The 25,476-nt window shown below is 36.0% G+C and overlaps 1 long non-coding RNA gene across 4 annotated transcripts in view; it reads left to right on the forward strand.

The window, feature by feature from the left end:
* The first annotated feature begins 6,705 nt into the window (after positions 1 to 6,705).
* LOC107977310 overlaps positions 6,706 to 25,476 on the forward strand; it is a 29,666-nt gene continuing 10,895 nt past the window's right edge. For all 4 annotated transcript variants that reach the window (XR_004769164.1, XR_004769165.1, XR_004769166.1 and 1 more), the window contains exons 1-9: positions 6,706 to 6,761; positions 7,803 to 7,879; positions 8,487 to 8,611; positions 10,884 to 11,013; positions 11,443 to 11,490; positions 17,397 to 17,448; positions 17,948 to 18,064; positions 19,054 to 19,167; positions 23,002 to 23,108. This is a non-coding gene — a long non-coding RNA (uncharacterized LOC107977310). The remainder of the gene's footprint in view (positions 6,762 to 7,802; positions 7,880 to 8,486; positions 8,612 to 10,883; positions 11,014 to 11,442; positions 11,491 to 17,396; positions 17,449 to 17,947; positions 18,065 to 19,053; positions 19,168 to 23,001; positions 23,109 to 25,476) is intronic.

Here is a 25,476-nt window from a genome sequence, read left to right on the forward strand (position 1 = left end):
GGATGTGTAGTCTGTAGTTTTACTAATGTACAGTTCATCACACTACTTTTTCACTGTAGACACCATCCTCTCAGCCTCCTACTGGTCCATTCTAAACACCTCACAGGTCTCAAGAATTGATCATTTATTTGTATTTTGGTGGAAGAATTTGCTGTTAAATATCTGCAGTCATTCCATAGATTTTCTTATCCTGATTAACTTTTGGACTAGGGAAGCTTTACTTTCATTTATATAATTCACTCCCAGGCATTTAGGCCTCTCCTTGAGGAAAATACACTTACTTTCTATACACCTACTACTTGTTATAACCTTGAATCCTTAGCTTTATGATTGTGCAATGAAATGTAATAGTGAATGTGGATAATAGTAGGAAATTCATTAAAAGAATGTGTGGAGTATTAAGCAAAACATCTATGTATTGAATATAGACGGCAGCATGTCCTTAACTTTTCTGGCAGAATTATGAAAACAGGTTTGGATAAGCTGGGTATATAATTCATTCCAAGACAGGTATGAAGTTCCCATAGCCAGCAATTGTCTCTAGGAAAATTACAGACCGTACTCATCATGGTACCATAGCAAAAATGTGATAGTCACTTAATGCACACCTTTGCCAGATTGACCATCCCTGTCTATTCATTCTGAGTTGTAGTGAGCAGGTAATGTTATCTTGGACTTTGTTAAATTTTCTATTGTGCAGGAGTTTTAATTCATACAAGTGATGGTATGGGGAATTTCACAGGGACAGATCTGAATGATAATTGTATATTAGATTGTTTACTGATTTCCTGTACATTGAACAGCAGGCAGGGTTAGAAGACTGTTGCCTGATTAGATAGACACAGCCTATCATTCCCACCTGCTTTATGCAAATATGCTCAAAGTCAGCAGAGACTCAGAGAGGGAGTAAAATGTATAGGGTGGGGAAAATGAGGGAACGGTGGCCCGATCTATGCCATTGGCAGGAAAGCAATGCCATTCCTACTATGAAAGTCATTCTGCTGCAGTGTTTGGTTGATAGTGCTCACCCTGCAGTAATTTTGTCATCTATGTCATGTAATTATAAACAATAGCCTTATTGGTTTCCCAGAGATTATCTTGGTGGGATTATAAATAGGTCTGCTCTTTTGAACATACTAAGCAGTAGTGATAGGCATAGTTTGCATTTCTCTCCAAATAAAGGTTGTTTGTTGTATATGTGCTAGTGGGGTCATAAACCAATATTACAGCTGGATTTTGGAAATCAGTGATGTTTTTCTTGCTATGGGGCACACATCATATTGTAAGAAGACATTTGTGTCCCAAAAGTCAATTTCCAATTAGGTGAAAGACCTCCAATTTAGACTGTCTCTGTATAGTATCTGGCTGCTGTTCTCTGCATCCCCTCCCATCTGCTTCACAAAAATTCTCCAGTTATCTGCTATTTCCAACAGAAGTTTGTGGGAGATGAATGATAGATTGTTCCACTATGTGACCTCCAATGTAGGTAAGTTTTTTCTTTATTTTTCTACTGGGTTATGCTTTTATGTATTACATGTTGTAGACAACAAGGATATGAAAGCTGAGCAGATTTATAGGTAATAGGGTAAAATCCATTCCTAGAGATAATAAATGCTATAAAACCCCTACTTCTGACATTAATGTCTTTGAGTATTATTAATCCGTATGCACTAAAAATGTATACATCATTTTTGTATTTGTATGTGTTCATATGTCCTTGAATCTATGTATGAGTACATGTATGAGCTGGGGATAGACTTATATGCGTGTGTATTTCTCAATCATTCCTCTTTACATTTTGAAGTAGGGTCTCTCTGAATATAGAGCTCATAATCCAGCTATTCGGGATGGTCAGCAATCCTCAGTTCCTCTAACTCTGCATTTCTTGTATGATATTAAAGGTGTGCATCACAGCATCTGGCTTTTTGTATGGGTTCTGCAGACTGAACTCAATTCTTCATGCTTATTTGGCAAGCACGTCACCAACTGAGCCCATCATCCCAGCAAACAAATTTGAGAGAAATGTTATTTCTACAAGAAGACAAGATTGTGCAAAAATGAAGAGGATTGAGATATAAGGCATGAGTAATGTAGAGATTCAGGAAAAATAGAGATTTTAGAGACTTAAAATGAGTTGTATATGTTGGTAAACTTCCAGCATCCTGTAGATAGTGTAAGGGGATCAGGAGTCAAGGACACTGTCAGTTACTTAGTGACTTGAAGGTCAGCTTGAGTTACATTAGATTCTATTTTAAAATGTATGTGGGGAGAAGTTTTACATCATTTAAATTGCATATGTAGTCGTCTCTGCACTCCAATTCAGGAGGAACAGCAATAAAAAGATACTTTTGGACAGGTACTGATATCAGATAAAAATTGTTCAGGTGCATGCCATAATTTAGCTTTGTGCTTATATGATGAAATATCTGGTTTAGAGAAGAATGCTAAAATATGTAGCAATAAAATTATATTACTCCAAGATATCTGGAATCTTCCTTAAACAACTCAGTAACGAAAAAAAAACATAGATCTATCATAAGACTGATAATTAGAAAATATATGTTACCAGTGTAGGAGTATTCCTTGCTTTGCTTTATTTTCTATGTGTTTAATTATTATTAAGGCAAAACTTCAATGTGTAGCTGCACTATAAAGGCTAGAATCACCCACCAGGTCATAGGTGGTCCTCCTGTCTCATTTTCTCAAATACATGGGATGTCTGGCACGTAACACAATTTGTATCATTCTTAAACTTTCTCTCTTTATCTACCCCTCCCTCTTTTGCTCCCTCCTTCCCTCCTCCTCCTCCCTCTCTCCATTCCCAGTTAAATCTGGGTCATCTAGGCCCAGATTAGAAGTGGCTTTTCTCAGCTCAAATGATCAGGGTTAAAGGTATTTCTTCCTACCCCAAATTTCAGTATTACAAGTGGACCTTCCTACTGCAAATTGAAAAACAAACGAAAAAAAAAAAAAAAACTCATACACCTGCCTATCAGTTTGGGGTTTTAGTTAACTCCAAATGTTTTCAAGTTGAAAACCAAGAATTGCCATATAGCCATCGCACTATATGTCTGTCTATTTATCTATCTATCTATCTATCTATCTATCTATCTATCTATCTATCTATGTTTGTGGAGTGTCGATGTAGGGATAGACATTGTCATCCTTGCTCAGGCGATGTATATCTTCGCTATTAATTAATTAATTAATTTATTTATTTTTGAGACAGATTCTCTCACTGGGACCAGATCAAATTTATTATGTGAGGCTGGGTCTCCAGAAAAGCCTTGAATCTTCCTTCCTGTCTCTGCTTTCTAAGGGCTGAGATTACAAGCACGTGTCTAATGTTAATTTTTAAAGCCATCTGAATCAGGTAAATAGAAGCAAGTGAAACCAGAGCAAGAGGGGTGTTATTTATTCAGATTTTTCCCAAGTTTCATCAACCACTATATGATTTCTCTTTTTAATGGATAAACAATCTGCAAATTTTGATAGAAATGATCTATTAGAACATAATAGAAGTTTCAGGACCTGTTCATTCATGAGAGGATAGTAATGGTCATGACATGTAGCTAAAATGTTATACATTTTAAGAGCAAGGTACACAGAGTCATGCTGGCAAAATGTGGCAGCTAATAAAGATCTGAAAATATTTGTCTAGAGAGAAAAGTCAATAACCCTGAATATTGGATAATGGTGTAAGAGAGTTTGTCCACAAGAACTACAGACTAGGTGAGAATCCATGTTGTCAGACTGTTTACCAGGGATGGATAATGCGTGGCCAGGGCAAAGATCTCAGGTGGGAATCAGAGGCTGTCATCACTTGAGAAAGCAGGCAGTAAGACAAAAATGTTAGTCTTCAAATCCTCAAATAAATAGTTTGTTTTTATTGGAAAGTGGGTAGATTACATGTGAGAAGTCTGAGACATTAAGTAACTACTGTGTCACTCCAGTATAAAGGATAATCTGTGATCCCCATTTCCCACTACATCAGTGGAGTTACAGGGGCACCACACCACACTTTTCATGTTTCCTGGTATTTCCTTTTTGAAGTTATGCATAAAACTTGAATCTGAAATACAGGGGGAAGAGCTGCATGGGAACGCAGAGAAGAGGATCAGAACAAGATAGGACACATTCTTCCTGAGAAAAGGTGGAGGATGCGCTGAAGATGAAGGGTACGTGAGTCAGGCAAGGTTGTGGGGTGGGGAAAAAGTGCATCTATGGCAACAGGGTAGGAGATGACAAGAGACCAGTTGTTGGCAACACAGCTAGGAACAACCCTGGTGACCGTGCAAGACCAGGAAGGGCAAAGTTTTAGGAGACACGACAGGTGAGAGGAATCAAGTAAGGTGGAGATGTGGATGTATCTCGCAGAAGAATTGTTTCTTGTGCTGAAGAATTTTGAAGTTTATTTACCATTGGTTTTATTCTTTAAAATATCCTCTAACCCAAGATGTCTGTCCATGAGAAATGCTTAGAAAGCTGTTTGCTAAGTTATTTCCTGCAGGGCTGGCATTAGGTAGGCAACGAGATGCATGGAAAGGACTGCTGGGTACGTGGGCATAACAGGCTTGAGAAAATGATTGCTTCTGTCAACCTTTCTCTCACTTTCACCTGTTTTGAGGACTCCTCCCTACAAGGACAGTAAATTCTTGTCAGATTGCTTATGTTTTCAGGCTTAGGTAAATTCTCTAGATCAGAAATCAGACAACTTACATTGGCACCTTTGGGCCACTAGGTGGAGACTGCGAACAGCCTCCAGGGTAGCTGCGGATGTGCAGAATCGGCAGCTGCGCAGTGGAGGAAATGGAGGGTCCGATGCTGGCAAGGCCTTTCTCCCTCAGGATGAAAGCCGCTGAAGAAGGTAAGCCTTGAGGTCCGGGGCTTGGGAGCGGCGATGGGCATCCAGAATACGAAGCGGACTTAATTGTAAGCACGTGGGTAGAAAGGCACTGCGCTGTGGGCAGTCATCCCTGGGTTCTTAGCATAGGCACAGATTCTCTGTAGTCGGCCTCCTGCATTGTGAGGTGCATGCTACATATCTTCGTGATTTTACCGTGTGCCTCAAAATCCTAACATGAAATTGAACGTTTTTTCTTCTTTTGTATGTCCCCTCCGTGTTCCTTATCAAGCAATACTGTGAGTAATTATGTTTTTTATTGTTCAATTAGTTATAAAAATTTTAGCAAATCAAGGGTATTGCCATATATTGGTATGCTTTTTATTTAATCGTTGCTAAGGCCATTTTTACGTAACCATTTTTAAGGGATCCGTTTTTGCATGTCCTAAAGCAAGGGTTGTGCTTGAGGTTTGGTGTGTGTCTTTATTATTTTTGCATGTTTCTGTTATGCAAATTGTTAAACCAACACTATTCCTTAAAAATTACATTATGTTTCTGTAATTCGGTTTCTAAAATATGGTATTTAAATTAAATTATTCCCCGAGAAGATCATTTGTGCATACACTATATTTTGATCTCTCTAAACTCCTTCAGTTCCTCCCTGTCCCCCACTATCCCCCTCCCAATTTTTGTATTTTTCCCTTAATAACCCACTTAGTTAAGTTAGTGCTTAACTTGTTTAACGAATTTAGGTCTTCTGTCTTTTCTAACCTGCATTCTAGAACTTTAGATTTCATTTTAACTTCTGAACTACAAGGGGGCCTATTTTAATTGTGTTTGTTCTCTATTGTGTTTGTTCTGTATCCAAGCTTAAAATCCTTCATTTCTTTACAGATACACTGTTTTTTCTTTGAAGATTCTAAAAGAGAAGAAAAAATTTACAGCAAGTATATATATGCCCATAACTATGTAGAAATGTGACTGCATGCATGATCAAATCTGGTAACCTATGAATAGTCTACCCATTTCTTTTAATTATACATAGCCTCCTTATTTATTGATTTCAGAGATCAACCCAAAGATACATGCAGATTGGTTTCAGAATCAGAAGGTCATACTGAGGAAGCGATGTTACCAAATAAATGCTGCACTATCAGCCAACTCCTTTTCAATTTCGGGGTGGAATCTCCAGTCATTTTCCAAGGTACCTGGGTCAGATCCCCTTTCTCCACTACTTTCAGAAATCAGGGAGCTTTCATATATTCATAAAAGAGTTAAACTGTTTCACCAATATTACTTTGTAGGAAAATCCACATTGCTGTTTCTAGAGATTGTGGGGTTATTATTTATGATATAAAATTGTGTAAATGTCCAAAATAATATTATACATATTATTTTCATTGCTCAGGAGATCCTGCGCCTTCTCCATGGTCTATGCATTCTTCTCTTAGAGTCTTTCTTCTTTCCTAGTTCCTTTGGTGATGAGGATTGTAGGCTGGTAATCCTTTGCTCTATGTCCAAAATTCATATATGAGTGAGTACATACCATGTTTGTCTTTTTGTACCTGGGTAACAGGAGGGAATGGCGGAGCTGGAAGTTTGAGTCAGGGGAAGAATAGAGGAGAGAGAGCAGGATGAGAGATCCAATAACAGAGGGGGGCCTTTATAGGTTCAATGAGAGATCTGGCACTAGAGAGATTTCCAGAGATCTACAAGGATGACACCAACTGACAATCTAGGCAGTGGTGGAGAGGCTACCCTAAATGCCCTTCCCCTGTAATGAGACTGATGACTGCTTTATATGACATCCTAGAGCCCTCATCCAGTGGCTGATGGAAGCAGAGGCAGACACCCACAGCTAAACACTGGACTGAACTCCTGGAATCCGTTGCAGAGAGGAGGAGTGAAGAGCAAAGAGGTGAGGACCCAGCTGGTGAAACCCACAGAAACAGATGACCTGAACAAGGGAGAGCACATGGACCCAAGTCTGATGTCTGGTAGGCCAGCACGGAACTGATCCAGAACCCTGAATGTGGATGTCAATGAAGAGGTCTTGGCACTCTATGGGGCCCCTGGTAGAGGATCAGTATTTACCCCTTGTGTATGTAGGAAGGGACTTTGGGAGCCCATCCCACATGGAAAATATTCTCTCAGCCTGGACACATGGGGGAGGGCCTAGGTCCTGCACAGAATGATGTGACAGACTTTCGGGAACCTGCATGGAGGGCCCAACCTGGGGACAGAGGGGGGATAAGGTGGGGAGCTGGTGGGGGATTGGCAGGAGGGGAAGGAGAGGGAGAAGGGATTGACATGTGAAGCAAGCTTGTTTCTAATCTGAACTAATCCAAAGTAATCTCTTGGGAAAAAAGAAAGTGTAAACCAAATACACCCTTTTATGCCCCCCAATAATTTTCATTGCAATATAAAAATTATGTGAGTCTCACATATTCAAACGTCCCATTACCAAAGCACGTTGTAGTTATTAATAATTTTATTATTTCCTCAACTCACTCTTTTGACAGTGTCACATAAATTAGTTTATACAGTATTTTGATATCTTTTTATTAATAGTATGTTTCTTGTATTGTAAAGTGCATTCCATGGGTATTTTGATATGCAATTGTCTAAGAATGGAAAGTATTAACAAGTTTTAATATGCTAATAGGATATTCCTATTAACTACTCTGGAGAAATGTCTATTTAAACATTTATTTCATCAAGATATTTCTCTTTTAACTTAAGAGTTAAGAGTTGTGATATATATATGTATATATATATATATATATGCATATAAATATATGTTTTAGAAAATACATTCATATCAGCTATTGAAAGATCATTCTTTGCTCTGTTGGTTGAGCTTTAATGTCCTTTTTCATTTTATATTTGTGTTATCCTTTTTGTTTGTTATGTTGCTGATATTTTAGGTGTTAATACTTCAATTTATATTCTATCACAGGATGAATATGGGAGAAGTGAAGTAATACAGGGGAGGATGTGAAGAGGCACAGCTAGCAAGTATGTGCCATCCCACAGGTATGTCTGCAGAAGGTATGCAGGGCAGGATGAGTTCATCTATCTGCTCGGTGTCCTCCAACAACACATCAGCTGATTCGAAATATAAGGATTAATTTTGAATGCTAAATTTAATTTCACTGATCTGTAAGTCTACCTGTAAACAATATCAAAGTGTTCTATCCACTATTAATTTGTCATATGTTTTGAAATGAAGGAGTATGTGCCAAGGATTCCATATCTCTTGGAATTTCAGGAGTGTTTTGAATATACAGACACCTCTTTGCACTTGCATAGAAATTTCAGCCCTGGGTTGTTTATTGTAACGAAAACAGTAAATATCTGGGATTTAAACTGGTCCTTCACTTAATCTCTAGCTTCCCAGGAATTTGATGTCATCATAACAATATTTAGCCTTACAATCAATGAAATTGGGGAAATTTAAAGTTTGTATACTCTGATTTTAATTTTTTCCTGCAGAATATAAATAGATTTAAGTATACATAGCCTAAAATAATTTATTTTTTCTTTTGTCTTATTTTCTGCCTTCTTGTCTCTTCACTTTTCCCATGCTTTCCTTTCTTTATAAGCATACTTGTTGCTAAATATTTTATTTTTTGTTATTTAGTTTACAAACAAATACAATGCCTCATTGTGCTGATGCTGCTGGTGTCAAACTCTGCAGAAATGCTAATCCCATTCTACAGCAGAATCCACTGTGTACAGAGATTGTCATACCTGGGTGATGTTGTGGTAAGTGTAACTGCTGAGTTTCCTTTTTCAGCTGTTAATTTTTCCTATGAAATACAATGGACATTTTACGTTATCATATATACTGATACTCCAATTAACTCGTTTTATTTCTGATCATGTTTATGGGTGTGTTCTCGTTTTCTCTCTCTTTTGATTACTTTTTAATTATGTGTATGTTATATATTCATGTAGGAATGTGTGTCCATCAGTGGGTCCTAAGACGTGACCTGATCACCTGGTGTGATCTTTCTGATTTAGGCTCCAGTGGGATGTGACTAGAGGTATATCACTAAGCCTGGCACATTTTCCTTTAGTATATTTGTTTTGACTTTACATTTGGAACATTTTGTGTAAACCTGCAGTTGATTATTTACTTGATCATAGGCACTGCACCATTGTCCAACTCTTTATATTTTGAGAAGGGTTTTGTGGTCCTTAGGTTTTTTTTTATTTTTGTATCCACAATGTCCTGTCATTTTCATAGAGGTGTAGTATGATTTGTTTGGGCTTAATCAATGTGCCATTGTAAATATAGTATTCCTTATATTATTTCGTCACCTAAGACACACGAGAGTAGCCCTGACACAAATTTTCATTAGAAACATACATGGGTTCACATCTGCTTATTTTTTAATCTGGAAAATGGAGCCTTTGAAGATATAATGATGTGTGATTTTTTTTCTGATGTCACTTTCGTTTGGCAAATTCCTTTAACTAACTTTCTTAGTGTTTTATTGCGAATCAGCCTAGGATTTGTGACGTATAACCTCTGCCTTTCATAATACTGCTTAATTTTCATCTATTAATTTTTTTAAGTATTTATCATCAGTTCTGCCTGCATGTATGTCTGAAGTCCATAAGAGGGCACCAGATATCATCATAGAGGGTTGTGAGCCACCATGGAATTTCTGGGATTGAACTCAGGACCTCTTAACCTCTGAGCCATCTCTCCCGCCCATTTTTTTCTATGTGCATAGTGTAATATAGTAACTGTCTTTAAATCTCAAATGAATATTGGCGGCTTGTATATTCATTGTTCTTATGTTTAGTCTTGCTCTTCTTTAGTCACCTTTGTTTCAATGGGGTTTTTTTTTGAAGGACTTTTCTTTTGTATTATTTAAAACTTTTAAATTTTTGTGTGTGCATACCTTGCTTACATGCTTGCCTTTGGATATCATCTGGTGCCTTCAGGGGCCAGAAGATGGTGTGAAATATTCTGGATCTGGATGTATAGACATTTGTGAACAAGCACGTTAGTGCTGGGAATCAAACTTGGGTTCTCTGGAAGAGCTGACAATGGCTCTTAACTATTGGACTTTTCTTTCAGTCTGTTTTCTGTATTCTTAAGTCATATTTGTCTCTAGTGTTCTGTCAGGTATGTGGTGTTTTATTATTAGGTTACACTGGCATCATTAAAGGCTCACTGAAAGTCTTTAATCTGTGTTTTGTTTGTCAGAAGTTTATGAAGAGAAATGATTGTGCTTTCTAAAATATACTTTCTACATTAAAATATGAACACGCTGTATGCTCATTATGATGGTTCAATGGTAACTGTTAACTTGACAGAATCTGAAATCACTTTGGAGGCAAGCTCTTGGGAAAATATCTGTGATAGCTTCTCTTGGTTATCTTAGTTGTTATTCAAAGTCCCACCTTAATTGTTGGTACCAACAACCTCTTGGCAGGAAACCCTAGATTGTTTAAAATGAAGCAGGCTGAACATAGTATGAATGCATTTGTTGCTTTTTATATTGAAAACATGTTTTCTTTGAATACATTCTGATCACTGTTTCCCCCCCCCCCAAATTTTTTTTTGGGGAGGTGATTGGGAGACAAGAGTTTCTCTGTGGTTTTGGAGGCTGTCCTCGAACTAGCTCTTGTAGACCAGGCTGGTCACAAACTCACAGAGATCGGCCTGCCTCTGCCTCCTGAGTGCTGGAATTAAAGGTGTGTGCCACCATTGCCTCGCAGAGAGTAGAGTGCTTACCTAACTGGGAATCAAACCCGGGCCGAGGTGGTGAGAGATTTGTATCATAACCTCAAGACCACCAGAGAGTATCCTTCCCCAAACTTCTACCAAACACTTTCCACTTTTTAACCAACCCAATGCCATACCATCTTTTTTTTCTTTCTCCAGAAAACAAATGGACAAGTTTTCTCTTTCTTGGCCATGGATACAATGATATTAGTTGCCTCATGCTACTTCCGTAATTGTGGGATGTTATTTGAAATTGTAAGTCAAAATACTCTGTTTCTCCTGATTTCTTTCTAGCTAATCCTTGCAGTTCAACAGGGATCAAAACTCCAAACCACCATAGAAGCCTAAAGGGGAGTTTACCAGCTGAGCCTTCAGGAAAACATCCTCCATGGATCTCAATCTATATTCCTAAAGAGAGAAACAAGTGAGTGGCATATAGGTTAAATATTCAAAATCAGGTATTGATATTAACTGTATTCATTCTCTATGAAAATTGTAGAGGAGCTTATGATGAGTTTTTGTAAGAGCGTGAGGAGCATCAGCAGAGTTGGGAGGTAGAGGGAAGGGTACACATGATGTAAATACACTGCCCATACATAGAATTCTAAAAAGATAACAAAATAGCAAAAAACAAAATACGTGAATACCTCAGAATACTGTTTACACAGAGTTCAGTATATATTGCCCTGTAACTTTACATTTACATCTTTATTGCTCAATTCTCTTTTGAAACATATTTCACAAATTTAGTTCACTCAGTTCTATGACCCTTAGTTGTTTAGTCTATCAGAAGACAATTTATATTTGTGCTCCCACAGGATTAAAACACTTGTTTTATTTTCTTTTTATACAGTTGTAAAACTACATTGGAGACATGTCTGTTCAAGGAATCATTATGTAGGTAAGATACTCCTCCTCCTCAGAGTGATTTTGTAACTTTTTCACCTGTTGGATTGTATTTCTGAATTTCTATTTATTCCTGCAACTGCTTCTCCTTGGAAATATATCACTTTCCACAGTATTTGACTCTGGCTTTATCTGAAAGGAAGGTAATTCATCTCAAATTCAAAATCTAACAGAGAGGTGGACCTGCTGTTTCCTACACACCACTCATTGACCTACTGTGTGAAGAATTGATATTTATGTACAGCTCTCACCCTGTCACCCTGAGACTCTTAAAGATTAGAGCAAACATATTGTTGATACCCCTCTCTGTTAGGTAGTTGCTTTTCATTGATATTGTTCTGTTTCATATAGTATATTCCTATTTCTGTTTCCACTTACTGAAATCCTGCTAGGTTCTGCATGCAGAGCCGCCTGCCCAAATCTATATTCTCCCTTTCTTTGTCTTAGCATATGAAGACATATGATAAAACTCACCCTCCTCCTACTACTATCACCTCTACTCCTACTAACAACAGTAACAATAATAATTAATAATAATAAACAAATCAGTATAGGATAAAATAAATAAATAAACGATCAGAAGGAAAATAGCTAAGCACTTAAATTAGATGTCACATAACCAAATTCAAATTCACAGGAATCTCATAAAAACACAACAAGAAACCCTAATGTATAGACAAGGGAATGGTAAGGTTAAACAAGAAGCTGGAACAAAGCACTATGAGACAGAGAGCTTTTAAAATGAAATTGAATGCTTTTTGTGGGGGCCATCTATTTCTAGGCCATGCCCTTATTGGTAGGATTTGTGTACTCAGTGGGACTTGTAGGGAGAAATTCATTTTTTCCTTTGGATTCCGTTATCAGTTAGAAATAGCTTCCAATTTAGGGATAAGGGCTTGTGCTGATATTCTCCTGCCTGGTACCCAATAACCATCACTCAGAAAGCAGAGAATTGTAACGGTGGCATCCTCCTTTCTTTCCATCCTACTACCATCAATTGTCTTCCAGATTCTACTTTCCAAACCAGACTCTATTATCATGTGAAAATTGTTACTGCTGTGTTGCAAATGAATTTTTCCTACTCCCCTCTGCACCCTGTATTATTTGAGATAGTAATAGGGAAGAGACTGGTTCATACTCCCATGAAAAAAGAACATTTTTACCAAAATATCCTTTCTCTTTTATATTTTACATTTTTGAGATTATGATTTTATTACATTTTCCCTGTCCTTTCCAGGACTCCCTCGGGAATAGCAATTTGCACTCTTCAAATAATCATGACCTACTATTTCACTAATATTATATATAATAGTTTTTGGTCCATTCTGGGCTGAGTATTTAGACTTGTAATCTTCATTTATTATCTAGCATGTGCTCATTAGCACCTGTCTTCTCCAGTGACTTCAGTGAGATAAGTCATGTAAGTTAATGCAGTTTAATTAATTTGAGTTGCTCTTTGAAATCACAAATCATTTTCAATCATACTTATTACAAATTATCCTGTGACTGTTGGATTTATTATCTCAGTTGTTCTCAACGTCCCAAATTTTTAATACAGTGTCTTGTGTTGTGGTGACACCCAATCATAAAATTATTTGTTCTTAACCTTCATAGCTGTAATTTGATACTGCAATGATTTGTGATGTCAATATCTGTGTTTTCTTATAGTCTTAGGTGACCCTTGTGAAAGAGTGGTGTGTCCCTCAAAGGGTTGAGATCTATGGTTGAGAACCATCATCCTATGTAAACTTTTATCTCCTGAAGGTTTCCCTTCTTATGGAATATTTTAAGAGGGTAAAAATTCAGGGTCATGTTAATTGTCAAGTGACACATATTGGCATCAACACAACAAAGCACAAAGTTCAATGTACGTATTTCCTCAATAGACTTCTCAGAGGAAGAAATTCACTACCTAAAAGTTAATGGAATTATGGATTTATAACCATATGTGGGAAAATTGAAGTTATGATTAGATAGACATGCTCATATGGCTGATAATTAGATACATAGGTCTAGAAAGGGGGACCAGGCAGTAGAATTCACATCCTTTTATATAATGCATAGAATTTTTGAAAAGGCTCTGCTTCTCTTTTATCATGGGTTCATATGCAGCTAGCAGGTTTTCAGGGGGTGTTATGGTGACTACACATGAGTTGCTGTTCTTGTAAACATGGTCTGCATAAGCTACTAGGCCCACTGGAAAAGCTCACATTTTCATCTGACTTTACCTTAGGACCTTTCCACTAGGAGCTGACCTAGGAGCTGGGTGTCTGAATGAGCTACTTTGAGGAAGATGGAGGAGGTAGAGACCTAAAATTATAGTCAAAGATGCTTTATTCTTCTTTTATAGCAAAGTTTACATGATGCACAGTGAATGCTGATACATCAAAATTTGTAAGAATTTAGTATTATTCAAATTGGGGTTACAGTAATATGCAATTTTAATATTTCAATTATCAGATGACTTTTTTAACTGAATCAATTTTATTTAAGCTTAATTTTAAATTAAAATATAAAATCACATCAATATTTTGTTATCTTAGAATATTATATTACTAAACTCTTATTTGTTTCTCTAAAATGGAAAGTCAGTAGAATTATCTGTTTTCAAGAATAAGAATGTAATTTTCATCGACAAATACTGACAAGTAGCCATAGAGCTGTTTGAACATAATTATGCCTAGATATTCAAACATGTGCTTGCTTAAAACTCCTTCATTTTCTATGGACACACTGTAGGGATCATAGTTTGTTCACTTACTGCCATAGAAAAAAAGTGCAGTCAATCAAAGATCATGTGTGATGCCATAATTTTGCAATTTTATTTGACTTATACTTTGAAATTTTCATATATGTATATTTAATAGGGCTTTATCATATCCACCATCACTCCAACAAATTTCAATTTCAAATTCATATTCTCCTTCTATCATAATTTATTAATGCTTCAAAGCCATTGATTTCACTTAGTTCTTCCCATATGCATGCATGAGTTAAGCATCCATACAAGGTCATTCAAAATTTTCAACAAAGAGGGAGAAATAGAACATGAGAGAAGGGTTGAGAGAGCATATGCACTGAAGGACAAATTACTTATTGAAATCTGAAAAAAATTCAAAGCTGTCCATATATGATGGGTTTGGGTTAAGCAGCATGAAAGCCAGTAGGTTACTGTTACCTTGTAGCTGAGTGGTGATTCAGTTGCATTCCTTGATGGTCTGTGAGCTGAGAGAGTCTCAGGGATAATACTTAACCAGTTCTAACTCTCTTTCCCATAGAATCTGGTCATGAGAAATACTTTCTTCATATTGATATCTAGATGGATAATATTGATGGCCTTGGGAATTACAGTGAACTAGAAATTTGAAGCATTAGTGCAATTAATTTTTCATGGAAACAATGAATATATTCACCTGAATACAGAGCATTAACTTGTAAGCTTATGTACAGTAGTTCTTAAAACTTTTCAATAACACCTCAAATTAAAACTAGATGAACTAATTTGAAAAAAATTTGAAAGTTCATGTAATCATTTTTCTTCAAGTAAGGCCCAGTATGTTCTAGCTAATTTTCCGTGGCGTTTCCTAAGAAATAGTATGTCACAGAGAAAAAAAAATAGTTAATTCCACTAATAATAAGGTACAGATGTTCATCTGTTGCACCTGAATTATATGCTGATCTGATGTTTCACTCATGAATGAAAATAAAACAAAATAACCCCCTTGCACTCACCATTTCTAGTGATTGTTTCAGCCAAAAGAATGTTTGAAGTTGCAGTAAATATAAATGCAAATTTTATGGAAGATTTTGAGACATTCTTAAGAAATTTTGCATCTTTCCTGCATTGGATTTACCTAGAATAAGCACTGTAGGGTATCCATGGGAATGAGGAAAGGACTCTCTCACTTAGTCTAATTTAAACTGAGGACAAGGCACGCATGTGGATTTACTGTATCTGCTTCATTATAACATCCCTAGATAGTCATATAAAGTGCTTTATCAAATCTATTATGTTTATAGGATTGTGTGTAAATGTGAAAAACCTGATATCACAAGAGATCCTTATGTTATGCTGTGGAGAATTTATTTATCATCATTAGATTAAATGTGAAGTATTAACAATTGAATATCATGGTGTCTCTCTGATGTCACACTTCTCCAAAGTATTCTCTTTGGCATAGAAATCCTGCTTAGCCATTGGCCATTCAGATTTTTATTAACAGTGAGAACACCACATTTTCAGTGTACAGAAGTATCATTCCAAATCAACAAATTATTGAAACAAAGTTGAATGAAGGAGCACACATTACATAGGGTGTATTTATATGACTGATTGACTCTACTATTGGGGATTAGTAGGCCACACACATAATGGCCTGTCTTTAAGGTGAAGCTACATTGGCAGTTTTATCTGTAGAAGAAATCACTGTATAGTTATCTTTTTCTCTTTCGTAAGCTGTGTCAGACATTATGATTGGGTGGATATTAGCTCCGGGGCTGGCCCATCTGGGACATAATTTACCTTGGACAGTTGCAAAAGAAACATGGATACTAACTACTATTGTTAATGATATCTCAGTGTGACTCAGCAGGGATTAAAGTCCAGGTGTATGCTGTGCATTGTAGCAAATAGGGATGTAAGCCTTGGATTTTTTACTGACCTGTGAAATAGTGAGCAAATTGCATAAAAGAGGAGAAATTTTGGTGCTGTATATTTTGTTTGTTTGTGTGAGAGTATGAATAATGGGCACAGATAATAGCAATAATATAGAACAGTGCCAGGGATTCCAAAATTGCAACCCATGTGAAGAAACATGCAGTAAATAGGAAGCACAAGATATATCAAAACAAAAAGTTACCATATGAGTACTGATTTGCTACAAAGGAAAATCTATGAGACAGCATTCAGGCATAGGTATTATTTAAAATCAGATGTGTGCTACAATGGTAATCAAAGATAATTCAACATTGAAAATTTTGGTGCTGTGTACAAGCTTTAACAAGAAAATGAGACTCTCACAGGCTGACTTGTGTAGCTGTGCTACAAGGGGGCACACAAGATCAGTCTTCGGGCAGGCAAGCCTAGATAATGAGAAAGATAAATATTTATTCTCCTTTGAGACACAGGATGTATAAACCGTTGTAGTACAATTCACATCCTTCTCTAATGGACTGGTTCATGTAGACATTAGAGATCCTTGTCCATCAACAGTGGATTCTCCAGGGCAGTCAGAAGCTAAAGGACAGTAGAGGTGGAACAAGCACTTCTGAGGGAACTAAGTATGAGGATAATCATATGTGCTTTGTTCACTGCAAGGGCTTCAATACTGTCATGGACATTTAGTGGTTTTGCTGAACATTATGTTCAGCAAGATCTTTGAGATATTGCAAGTCCTTTGCATTTTAATTGACATAGACCAGCATGTGAAGAATGTCTATAAAGTGTTATTGCATATTGGACAATTGAAAGAAATGAGTAGAGGAAGAGTTCTACTTGGTGTTGTCAGGAAGTGTGTTGAAGCAGAGTTCCTATGGAACAATACTGAAACAAAGCATTACTCTCTGGGAGGCTTTCAAGCCTCATTAGAACTTTCCAGAAGCCGAGAGTTGGTGACGCATGCCTTTAATCCCATCACTCTGGAGGCAGAGGCAGGCGGATCTCTGTGAGTTCGAAGCCAGCCTGGTCTGCAGAGGGAGTGCCAGGACAGGCTCCAAAGCTACACAGAGAAACGCTGTCTCGAAAAACAAACAAACAAACAAACAACAACAACAACAAAAACCTAAAGAATTTCACAGAGAACATGCATGATGAATCAATCTAGGTGAAGATAATCAAGCCTATCCTTGATGTGGGCAACTGTGCTTTCAGATTAATATCATTTCCCTGTCTTCTGTGAAAAGGTATGCTGGGAAGACAATGATCTGCACAGCCTGGGCTTTCAACAGAAGCAAGGTATGCTGGACAGAGAGGCAACTGTTGCTACTAAAGCCACAAGGCCAATCATTAGTATCCCCAATGACTGTGTTAATACAAAAATAGTTCAGTCTGAATGTTCTAGTGTAAATTTTGGAAGTAGGGTTTATATGTTAGTGAGAACACACTCTTAAATTTATTATTCTTATGTATTCATAATTGTGCTTTCTTAAAATTTTCCATCAGTTTCTTTCATAGATGTGGTTTTTATAGCACCCTTCTGTGTGACTATTATAAGTCAGAAAGGTAATCCTTCTTGCTAATGCAGCAGTTGTAAAGCAATGGTTCATAATTAACCATAAGATCAGAAAAGACAAAAACAAAAACATGGCAATGTTGTCTAAAGTTTACATGAAACTCTAGCCTGCAACAGTGCACCTCAAATGTTCAGAAATATATTATTCACTTAATTATCTGCTACTAAGCCTCCTCTTATTTTCCTACTGCCTGGATGCTTATGAAATTTTCTTTTCTCCAGCATCTTGTGCCAGGGTAGGAGCATATGGAAGCACACCAGTGTCACCCATCCACCAGAGGGGGCACAATGGAACTTTATCTCCTTTTGAAGAAAATCTATTGCTGCACACCTTAGAAAGTATTGTTTTTATTATGCTTCAGAGATTAATTTTAAGATATATGATAATTGCATAATTTTAAGTTTATGCCTGTATTTTGGTACATGAGCTGTTTTATCTTATTTAAGCGCATTAAAAATTGACATTACAATATAATTGCATCACTTTACCCTTTCCTTTCTTCTATCCAAATCCTCTCATTTTACCAGGCTTGTTCACTTTTAAATTTATGGCCTCTTTTTTATTGTTTGTTCTTACACACATACATAATCTCTCTCTCTATCACTCTCTCTCTCTCTCAGGTAGACAAACACAGACACACTTCTAAATACATAAATACCAAAATCAACAATATGTGTATGCAACAGAAAAATCCAATTTTACTGTATTATTCATTAATGAGAACATTTGAGAAACTTTTTTACCTTTGGCAATTCTTAACATAATTTAAGTGATTATTTAACACTTAACATATTTAAGTGACTTATGATAACATAAGTTAAGTGATTATTAGTAAATTATATTTTTGATTTATTCATTTCAAATAATATTGTATTTATAAGAGTGAGCATGAGGCGCAAGCATGGGTGTGTGTGTGTGTGTGTGTGTGTGTGTGTGTGTGTGTGTGTGTGTGTGTAGTGTCATATTGTAGTAAGGTTTGAAATCAGGAAGTTTGAGTAGAATGCTCCTGTCTTGTTTTTTTCACAGTACAAATTCATTGATATTCGATTTCTTGTCGTACTGTACATATGGTTAGAATAACTTTGATTGTTAGGAGAAAAGAATAACATATATGGAGATGTATAAGCTTCATGTACTTAATCTCTACATTGTGAAACTTGTATTCATAATATTAAAACTTCTTGTCTAGGACTTTGGAACTTTCTCTACCTTGTGAAGGGCTCACTAATCATATCAAAATGATAATTTGCTTAAATGTATATATTCTACAGTTTCTCACTATTTATTTCTAAATATTTTTCATCTTATTTCATGATCCTGATGTAAGGTCTCACAAGCCTGCTCATGATAATCTCAGACTTAAGTACAGAGGAAATACTTCTCCCCAACTTCTGAGAAGACTTCATTGAAGACATGCTCACCATACCTAGCTTGTGGTATTGTAAGTCTTGTTTAGTTTTGTAGCTTTCATATTTAATTACTAATTTCTTGCAGGTAATGTTCCATTACAATTTTATCTTTTTATGTATTAGCATGTTTGATGACCATATTTGTGTATGTTTCTTACTATTCCTATAGAAATCACATGATGTTATTTCCAACAAGACATAATTTATCTTTTGCTATAAAAACACATAATGCTAATTTTCTTCAGTAACTGCCATAAGGTCAATATCCATTAAATGTTTACTGAAGTGGCTCTATCTGTACTTTTCCTTTCAGGATTTGAGAAAGTATTGAACCTTTTAGGATCCTAGGAATTTGCTTCTATTTAAATCCATTAAATTCTAGTTCTATATATGACGTGCGTTGTTGAGTATTTTCTTCTTCTTGGATTAATTTTCTTAATAAATATGTTTTCTTACATTCATATACATTTTTGGTTATTTTATTCCCAATTCTCTTTATTCTCCCGTTCTTCTGAAACTGTACTTTCTAAGTCCCATTCCCATATTCTTTTCTTTATTATATAAAATATGATCATTTTATGTAAGATATGAGCGTTTATGTAATTTCCACATAACTATCTCTCAAACTCTTACTTTGTAGTTCTAGTCCACTGTCACATTCATTACCTCCTCATTAATTATTTTTCCATGTGTACACATACAAATGCACAAACATATACGTATATATTAATATGTGAACATAACCTGTTGAATCAATTTCTTTGTTCCTAGCTCTACAATATTCTGTGTATATGATGACAAACATGGTAATGCAGTTAGGCATTATAATGTTTGATGAAAGTCCTGGTAAGGGCCTCTGTGTTCCATGGATTCCCTAGCTCTGTGATGTTGGCTGGTTTGAAATGTTAAGCATGATTTACCTCTTTTAAAAAAGGACTTGAGTTCAGTTATAGAGATATCAATTATTGATAAGATATATGAGCCAGTAGTGCACCTTTAGAGAAATCTAGACATGCTGGTCATTGTCATTCAAAGTTAATATAACTAAATTGGGCAATTGAATACCTCTCTTTCTTTTTTTTTACCATTTTTTAAAATTTGAATTAGAAACAATATTGATTTACATGACAGTTCCAGTTCCCTTCCCCCTTCAGTCCTTCCCTACCACACCCCCAATTAAAACTCTACCTATCACATAACCTTTCTTCTATTCTTCACCTGAATCAACCTTTCTGCTTCCTCATGATTTCTGTATCCTTCCTCTTCTTCCCTTTTCATCCTCGTAGCTCCCTCCCCCCTCTTCCCATGCTCTCAATTTGCTCTGGGATCATGACCCTTTCCTCTTCTCCAGGGGACAATGTTTATCTCTTTTAGGGTCCTCCTTGTTTACTAGCTTCTCTGGCAGTGTGGATTGTAGGCTGGTAAACCTTTACTCTATGTCTAATATCCACATATGAGGGAGTACATATCATATTTGTATTTTTGTGATTGGGTTACCTCACTCAGAATGGTTTCTTCGAGTTCTATCCATTTTCCTGCAAATTTCAAGATTCCATTGTTTTTTTCCGCTGAGTAGTACTCCATTGTGTAAATGTACCACAATTTCTCTATCCATTCTTTGGTAGAGGGGCATCTAGGCTGCTTCCAGTTTCTGGCTATAACAAAGAATGCTGCTTTGAACATCGTTGAACAGATGTCCTTGTTGTATGAATGTGCTTCTTTTGGAATACCTCTCTTTCTGAACAGATTTCCTAATGCCGCTCTTGTCTCTGAAAACTAATCCACAGGTGTCTGGATTCATGTGGTTCCTGTTCAAATGTTTATAGATCCATAACAAAAACTCAGTGTTTCAGCATTAAGGTCAAATCCACTTCGTGGAAGCAAACATGAGCAGTAGAATTTAACTATGCACTTAGTAGCCTTCTGGACTCCATTGTCTACACTTTGAAAGGAGCTTCTCCAGACTGTCTATGATGTTCTTATTAGAGAGTCATGGCCACTTGTGGGCTGATTATCTTCCAAACTGTGTATAATTTCCTATAAAGTATGCTCATAATACATTTGTATTAGATTATTTTGAGTGAATATAAAAAATGATTTCTTGTCATTTTTTATCATCCTCAGCATTTCAATTCATTATTTTGTAAATTTACTTCTTGAATTCTCATAGAACTTCTTTGAAGAAATGACTATTCAGAGGGTTAGTTATATGGTTCTCATATTCAACTTTTTAAATTTAACTATCTTTTTTACATAGTTATATGAGGACCTGTTGTGGATTTTGATTGCATTCTTTTGTCTGTTATTGTGTGGTGATTTCTGTTTTATATCTTACCAATTTGTTAGGATCTGTGATCAATAAGAGACATTATACATACAATTTACATAATAGAGGGAAGGTTTTGAAGACACAGGTGGTGATATCCTGCAGTAAATGGGGCTTGTATGCAGACTGCCATGTCTTAGGCTCCTCCCACACCTTACCTGATTGACAAGTATTGTTCCTGCAAAGTTCTGTGTTTGTGTCATCATACTTGTTTGAGTTTATAATACATTTTACAAAAAGCATATTTTGTGTTAAATGCAATATTTCCTCTTCTTTTAGTCATTTCTACCTCCAACTTAGATTTATTATTAGTACTATATAAACTAATTCATAATGTATTGTCTTTGCTAATTTTTCATGTTAGGTATGTATTAGTATATGGGAAATTTAAATGGACTTTGTGGAGTAGTAACAACACAATAGGGCATTACCGTGTAAGCCACAGTCTACGGGCAATGCATAGATTGACAGAAATGGGTTAATAATTGAGGTAATAATTCAGACAGAGCTAGCCAATAAGTTGCCCTAGGGATTGGTCCACAGTTTCACAATTAATATAGCATCTGTGTGTTTATTTGGGGCTGAGAATGGCACTGGGACTTGATAGGACAAGAAAACTTTCATCTCCATGTTATGATGTTTAAATCAGATTTTCAATAGAGAAAATATCAATATAATTTATCAATGGATGGGATACTTTTAATCTCTGAATATCTTTGAAAATTATTGGCTTCTAAAATCAGAGTTGCAACATTTGTGCCAGGTACCACAAGTGTAACAGAACTGTGCTGTTTTTTTCTGGGATTTTGTTTTTTACTTTTTTTCTTTAAATGGAGAGTGCTGGATGTCTCTACAATTTTGTTCAAATGACTGCAGAACCTGGAAAAGCTGTTGCTGCTATTGATGCATAACATACTGCCATTATTGGTCTCTCTCTCTCTCTCTCTCTCTCTCTCTCTCAAAAATTCAAAAATTTTGAATTTTTGCAAAATTTAGCTGTGCTGTCAACTTTGGAAAAAAGTATTCCATTTTACCATGTTGAGTAGACATTGTACAAAAATTAACAGCCATATTGGTCTAGAAATGTTGAACTTAAATTTTTCCATTTGTACAGAGATAAACGCACTGTGTTAAATATGTAAGCTCTTAAAAAAAGAAGGGATTTTGAGAGCCCATCCCTTGTGAATGGATGCTCTCTTGACCTGGACACATGGGGTAGGGCCTATGCCTGTCCCAGGATGGTGTGGTAGACTTTGAGGAGCCCCTTTTGAGGGCCTTACCCTGACTGGGGAGTGGAGGGGGGTTGGCTAGGGGCAGGTGGGATGTTGTGGGGGGAGGGGAGGGAGAGGGAGAGGGAGAAGGGATTGACATCTGAAGCAAGCTTGTTCCTAATTTGAACTAATAAAAGAAAAGAAAAGAAAAAAGAAAAATATATATACATGTTATTAATAAGCTTAAATATATTTTTCAGCATTAAGAATACTCACATTCATGTATTTCTGTGTTTTGTCTTAATTTTTGTCCTTTATCTCTGACACAGATTCTGACCATTTTGATGAATGTGATGGCAACTCAAGCACTAAAGCCATGCTTCCTCACTGCATCCCAAGAAGCTGACACTGGAGGAGAACATTCCCTGAGCTTATGGTATTGTAAAACCACTTGTTTCCCCATATCATTTGTATTGCAACTACTGGTATAAATAATTTGATTGGACCTTATATTTTGTTATATGGTATATTCTGGAATTTGCACAGTATTAGACCTAAGTAACTTTTTGATTACTGACTGCTTTACTTTACACAAAGTTATGCCCTGCCAGAAAAACTGTAAAAATCTTGTTTACCTTTGGCATCAGACGTCTAAGAATCAGAAATATGGAGTATTTATTTTCCACAATAACTGTTTAGAGGAAACCTTCCTGGAAATGGAAATGGAGATGACAAGAGTGAATATTCTTGATTATCACTGAAACTTTTTTTTGTTGTTTTTTTGTTTTGTTTTGTTTTCAAGACAGAGTTTCTCTGTGGCTTTTGGAGGCTGTCCTGAAACTAGCTCTTGTAGACCAGGTTGGTCTCGAACTCACAGAGATCTGCCTGCCTCTGCCTCCCGAGTGCTGGGATTAAAGGTGTGTGCCACCCACACCTGGCTTATCACTGAATCTTAATGATCTGTACATGTGGTACTTTCATATATAATGCATCATATATTCTACATGCTGGAGGGTTCTTTGATTATTAATTAACATTAATTCCAGTTTATTGTCATTAGCCATGTGGATTTATAATTTTCTTACCTTTTATCATTTTAACTGTTTTATTTTCAAATAGTACTCTAGAAAGATTTTGAAAGTTATGTATTAGCACAAACTTTTAAAATTATTGACAGCATTTCCAAGGGAAAGACTTCTGTATTGTCAGGAAATGAAACAGAGCAACAAAACAATGAACTTGGAATGAGATATAGAATAGATGAACTTCTATTCATCTATTCTGGGGAGAGTAACGATTTAATTATTTTTGTGGGATGAGGAATAATACAGGAATGGATTTGAGCCTTGAAGAATTGATTTTCTAGAAAAAACTGTTACACATGTTGCATTCAGTACAATGTACTCTACTGGTACTGAATGAATTGGGCAAAATAATGACAGTCGAGGAAAAGTGGTAAAATTATTGGAAATCATGGAGTTTACTCTCTAAATTCCTAGGGCTGTCAGCAATGTTTGTTTACATTTACATAGCCATGTCTGAATGAAGTTAAAAGTTAGGATGATAAACAACTGTGCAACTGTCTTTCTCACTACCGTCTTATTTGTAAGAAACTAAAATGATACCACAATATTTTTAAATTAGATTTTAATTAGTGGAATCTACTTTTATTGTTCATAAAATTACCTCATATCAGAAATTGTAATTTGATGCTGATGTTAAAAGTGAAACCTAGTGTTGCCTCCATGATTATCCACCATGTCACATACAACTGAATGATATTTTCCTTCTCAGGAACATAACACACCACATTAGAACTCTTTTTTCCTTTATCTTCCCATGTTCCAATTCAGTTAATGCATGGACAGTTGTTTAAAATTTTTGAAATTTTAGTATAATCATCATTTCTCCCTTTCATTTCTTGTCTCCTAATCCTGCCCTATAATCATTGTTCACTTTGAAATTTATGACTTCCTCTTCATTACTTGTACACAAAACCATATGCACAAACCACTTCCAAATATATAAATAAATAAATAATCAAATATAGGTGTTATGTGAATGACAAGTCTATTTTCATTCTATATTGACAAGTCTATATTGACTTGTCCTAGAAGTTTTGAGAACCTTTTACATAGTATGCCTTTTGGCATTTGTAGTATGAGTTAAATAATAATAATAATATATGATAATTTTGAACCCACCACTTTTCTCAAATAATTTTGTATTTCTATGAGGGTGTGTGTGTGTGTGTGTGTGTGTGTGCATGTTGTCAATTTTAGTAAGTTTGCAAACAAGAAATGGATTGGAATTTCAGTGAATATGTTCTTATTTTCAATATAATTTCATTGATACCAGATTGACTCTGGTTCTGTATATATTTTATAGTTATGTTGATCATTAGGACAAAGGATGGGAACCTATGTGAACATCAGTATATACAGCATCTGTAATCTGTACATTACTTGCAAATATGGAATTATATTAATATTAACACAATTTGTCTAGATATTTGGTACTTATTAATCCTCATTTTGATCTTACTAATCATATGGAATTTATTTACTGCTTGTATACACACACACACACACACACACACACACATATATATATATAGTAATTACTATTTGTTTTTGTTTTTTAAAATTTAAATTAGAAACAAGCTTGTTTTACATGTCAATCCCAGTTCTCTCTCCCTCCCCTCCACACCTGCTCCTCTGCTACTCCCAATCTCATGCCCTTTCTGTTCTACAGGGAGGGTGATTCCATTGGGGATCTTCAGAGTCTGTCATATCATACGGAAC

This window comes from Cricetulus griseus, chromosome 3 (genome assembly GCF_003668045.3).
Source record: "Cricetulus griseus strain 17A/GY chromosome 3, alternate assembly CriGri-PICRH-1.0, whole genome shotgun sequence".
NCBI lineage: Eukaryota > Metazoa > Chordata > Mammalia > Rodentia > Cricetidae > Cricetulus > Cricetulus griseus.